Raw genomic sequence first — 4,881 nt, 5'->3', positions numbered from 1 at the left:
TACACTGAACAGCTCTTCAGTGAGTATTTTATTCTCGGCTGCTTCTCCTCACCCCTATGTTGGGGAGGAGACTTTCCCCACTGAGGTTTGAGAAGAAAGGGGCAGGGGACTGAATACCTGGGCTACTTTTCACTGCTCCTCTCTGAGAGCTTCTGTGCAGCCATGCTGAGTTTTAAGGAGTGGGCATTGATGGTCTCAAGGCAACAGCTGGACTCAAAGGGCTTTTCCTATTTTTTTTTGTTTTATTTTACATAAAAAGGGTTTTATTTGCAGGGGAGCAGGACTCTAGTCAAACGAGCCAAATCCCATGTCGTCATCTGACTCCTTCCTCCTTCTTCTCCTCCTCTGCTGCTGCTGGGGCAGAACCCGCAGCAAGAGCTGCAGCTCCTGGGGCAGCAGAGACAACCACAGCCCTGCCAGCGGGCATGCTGACCAGCTTGTGGATACCCTGGGCAATGACGTCCTCAATGTTCTTGCCGTTCAGCTCACTGATGACCTTGTTGAGCCGGTCGTCATCCGCCTCAATGCCCACGCTGTCCAGGATCTTCTGGATGTCCTTGGCGCTGGGGGAGGTATTGCCCCCAAGGGCGGCCAGGAGGTAGGAGGCAACGTAGCGCACCTTGGCGGCGGCAGAGGAGCCTCGCGCGTGTGACCTCGGCGGCATCAGGGAAGGAAAGGGGCTTTCCCTAATTTAGCCTTCCTGATCCCACTGGCTGGACCCCATCTGCTATCTACGCAATATTTCAAACAGCTCTCCCTCTCTCCAAGTGCTTCCCACAGTTGTCTCTTATTCCTCAGGTTTCTAAGTTTCAATAGTTCCCCCACGTACCATTGATCTTAGGAGAAGGAGCCAGCAGGCTGTGCTAATTCTGCTTCTTATTGTAAATCAGAATCAAATACTAGTTTTTGACCCATATCACAAAGAAGAGGCATTATAGTTTAAGTTAAAGTGCTCAAGAATCTATCCTAATAAGGAGTTAAACCAGATTTCAAACTTCACTCAAATTCAAAGTCTGTGTTCTTTCTATTTTTCTGTCTCTAGGAGGGTTTAGACTAGACTGAATTTACCTTTCTGTGGTTTTGTAGCAATTAAGCCTTTCTTTTTAAACCTACTCTCATTGCTACCTGAGGAAAAAGAAGTTGGTATGGGTTATGAAATGTCTGCAGAATGGAGAACTCTCTACAACTTTGCAAAAGAACAATTTTAATAATAAACAGCAGCATTGACCCCTCTGTGTTTTTCCAGAGAGCAATTTCATTGCTGGTTTGTTTGACCTTGAAACCTTGTGTCACCGCTTTACACAATTAGCAGACTCTAAATGTATATTCAGGTCACATCTGTGCTGAATTGTTTTATTTATGTGGATTGATTGTGGATTACGACACAGCATCCCTACTTATTCAGGATAAGTGGAGTGAGGAGTTTTAAGGACAAACAGTGAACCAGCTGCAGAAAGGTCAAGAAGACAGAAGAGTGTAATATTGCAACTTGATAATGTAAACTTCAAGAAGGGATTTTTATTAAACCATAAAAAACATCTGTACCATCTTAAGACTGAAAGTTCAGGCTTATTAAGCACTGACTGCGTAATGAATTTTGCATACAGTCATCATAAAACTCTTTTTTACCTGCCATGGTTTCTGAAGAGGAGCATTATTCCTAACCTGGGAAGTATTTCAAACTTTTTCTTAAATATCTTCTAATGGCCAGTAAGAGGTAGTGAATATCTTCAGAGTAATAGCCTGAAGTAGCTATAGAAAATTCTGATAGAAAATTCAACACACATTTTTGTAATAATCATACTTTTACTTTAAAATATACGCATTTTTGGGCTTCCGTGGTGGCGCAGTGGTTGAGAGTCCGCCTGCAAACGCAGGGGAAGCGGGTTTGTGCCCCTGTCCGGGAGATTCCCACATGCCGTGGAGCAGCTGGGCCCGTGAGACATGGCCGCTGAGCCTTCGCGTCCGGATCCTGTGCTCCGCAACGGGAGAGGCCACAGCAGTGAGAGGTCACAGCATTGAGAGGCCTGCGTACCGCAAAAAAAAAAAAAAAAAAAAAAAAAAAAATATATATATATATATATATATATGCATTTTTGTACTGTCCTCCATACAATAGCCATGTTTGCTTTAATAAGTGAAAGTATAACTTATTGCCTCAATTCTGCGGTTTACTGAATTAGTAAACCTCTGTTCTACTGAATTAGAATTTTAGAGATATGGACTCTGGCATATTTTTGCTAGATCTGTGCAGATGTTTCTGATGAGTGGTCAAATTGAGAGCGATTGATCTAGGAAGCTGGGTCTTAGCTGTCATGTGGCTTTGTACTCTCCTTGACATAGGAATGAGCAGTTCTTCTTGAGAAGTGAGGAACTGAACTCTGAAGATTGGATTCTATCCTCCAAATCTAGGGAGTCAATAAAGGTGTGGGGCTACAAGGACCGAAAAGAAAAGTATGGTTAAAATTTCTGATGGGATTCTTATCAGCTGAAGAGTGTCAGATATCACAGTGCTGTGAGCAGACCGCAAAAACCCTGGCTAAGTCATTGATGATGCAAGTTGTAGCTTTGTCTAATACATCACTAAGTTTTAAAGAAAATGGGTCACTTTTCAAAATTGCTTACTCCAAAAGGTTTATGAAAGTGGCTTGGTCTGTTGCTTATTCAGGTATATAAACAACAACAAAAATAGTCCTCTTTGGCTCCGCGTTCAGGTCCTCTGAAGTTTTGGTTAGCTCACTACCTCAGTCAACCACAGGACCTACTTCATCTGGGCTTTTGCCTATGGCCAACAGGGGGAAGGAAAAGGGAAAAGAGCAGAAATACCCACTAGAAAGTAACCTTTGCTAGGAGTATTCTCTGTAGCAGAAATTGTTCGTTTCCTTTGACTATTTATTCCCCAATTCTTTTTATTTTCCCAAATAGAACCATGATTTAAGTTCAGGTATCCACATGACTCTGGGTCAATTCTGATTAAAACTTGGTGGTTTTAGTCTCTTACTCTGTGATTTGTTTAGGATGTGCTTGTAATCCAGTTCTGGCCAGTAACCAAAAGGAGAGGTCTCCTTAAGAGTTTCTGCTCTTGAGCAGGAGATTCCAGAGAACATTGTGCTTTCTCTCCTTTGGCTATTGTCTTGGGTGTATGTAAGGTTTTTGGCCTTTCCCGTTGCAGAGCACAGGCTCTGGACGCGGAGGCTCAGCGGCCATGGCTCACAGGCTCAGCCACTCTGCGGCATGTGGGATCTTCCCAGACCGGGGCACGAACCCGTGTCCCCTGCATCAGCAGGCGGACTCTCAACCATTGCGCCACCAGGGAAGCCCGTGTATATAATGTTTTGAATTCCAGCAACCACCTTGCTCTGTGAGTATTGAGCCTGGAGGTGAAACTGAGCTGTTGAAGAAGGTAGAATGAAGAGACAGAAAGAAACACATTTTGTTTCTTGATGTCCTTGATGATGCTGCTGAGTCTCTAAATCAATAAAATCTAGAGCCTTTCCTTCACACACACACACACACACACACACACGCACACACACACAGTGCTTTAGAGACCTTTAGGTTCACAGAAAAATGGAGCAGAAAGTACAGAGATTTCCCACCTAGCCCCTCTTCCCTCTCCCAACAGCTTTCTCCACTATCAACACTCCACACTAGAGTGGTACATTTATTACAGCCCATGACCCTATGTTGACACATTATATCACCTAAAGTCTAAACTTTATATTAGGGTTTACTCTTGGTGTTGTACATTCTATGGGTTTTAACAAATGTATTATGATCTATATCCACCATTACAGTGTCATACAAAATATTTTCACTGCCCTAAAAATTCTTTGTGTTCCACTTATTCATTCCACTCTCCTCCCTAAACCCTGGCAACACTGACCTTTTCACTGTCTCCATAATTTTTCTTTCTCCAGAATGTCATATAGTTGGAATCATACAGGATGTAGCCTTTTTAGATTGGCTTCTTTCATTTGGCAATATGCATTTAAGGTTCTTCCATGTATTTTCATGGCTCGAATAGCTTATTTCTTTCTGCACTCCTTTATGTGTGATATAATAAACACTCTTCTTTTTAGGACATTTTGAGTTGAAGCTATCTGTAACTTGGAAGCCTAAAACAAAATAACCCATATGGTATCTAAGCTTCTATGTGGTGAGAATAGAAGTCAGGGATCTGAGCTTCCATCCTAGGTTGGACACTAACGATCTGTGTGATTTAGGGCATGTCATTTTCTTTCTGGAGCAGAAACTGCATACTTTCCATGGTGGATACTAAGACTGGCTCCCCCAAGCCCATTCTGCTTCAGATGATGGGTGTAACCTATCAGTGTGTGGCGTCCTTCTGACAGGTGTTATTGGTCTAATGTGAACACCTCTTAATTTGGTCCAGGCAGGTGGAAGAGAGAGGGTATTATGTTCAATAAAGAAAATCTTCCTGCTGTATTTCCATTTGTCACTGGTGGGCATCTTGTGACTCTGAGGAGAGTCAGCCACATGATAGAGTCAATAGTAAGAAGAGAAGATGAGAGTTTGGAAAGAACCCAGATTATTGTGTCACTGATCAGGCCCTGTGTGGACTTTACTCCATTTCTGGAACTTCAGTAAATAAACATTATACATTTATTTATCGTTAAAGTCACTTGGACTCTAAATTTTGTCCTTTTAACCTCACATTATCCTAATGGATACCAATAATTCTTCTCCAGATCAAATGAGAGATTATAAGTAATGTGCTTTGAACTATTAAGACATCATACACATTCAAGGGAGTATTATTTGTCCATTACAACAGCATGTACTTTTCATGGACAATTGGGAAGGTGAGTAGAAAAGTATGTATTTAATATCTTCCAGGTAAAGAGACCTCTGCCTAGA

The 4,881-nt window shown here is 42.3% G+C and overlaps 1 pseudogene; it reads right to left on the bottom strand.

Annotated features, from left to right (window-relative positions):
- Nucleotides 1-285: 285 nt before the first annotated feature.
- Nucleotides 286-664, bottom strand: LOC116764051 (annotated as a pseudogene).
- Nucleotides 665-4,881: the final 4,217 nt, after the last annotated feature.

This window comes from Phocoena sinus, chromosome 13 (genome assembly GCF_008692025.1).
Source record: "Phocoena sinus isolate mPhoSin1 chromosome 13, mPhoSin1.pri, whole genome shotgun sequence".
NCBI lineage: Eukaryota > Metazoa > Chordata > Mammalia > Artiodactyla > Phocoenidae > Phocoena > Phocoena sinus.
The sequence above is the reverse complement of the archived record's forward strand: the minus strand, read 5'-3'. Positions and strand labels throughout refer to the sequence as shown.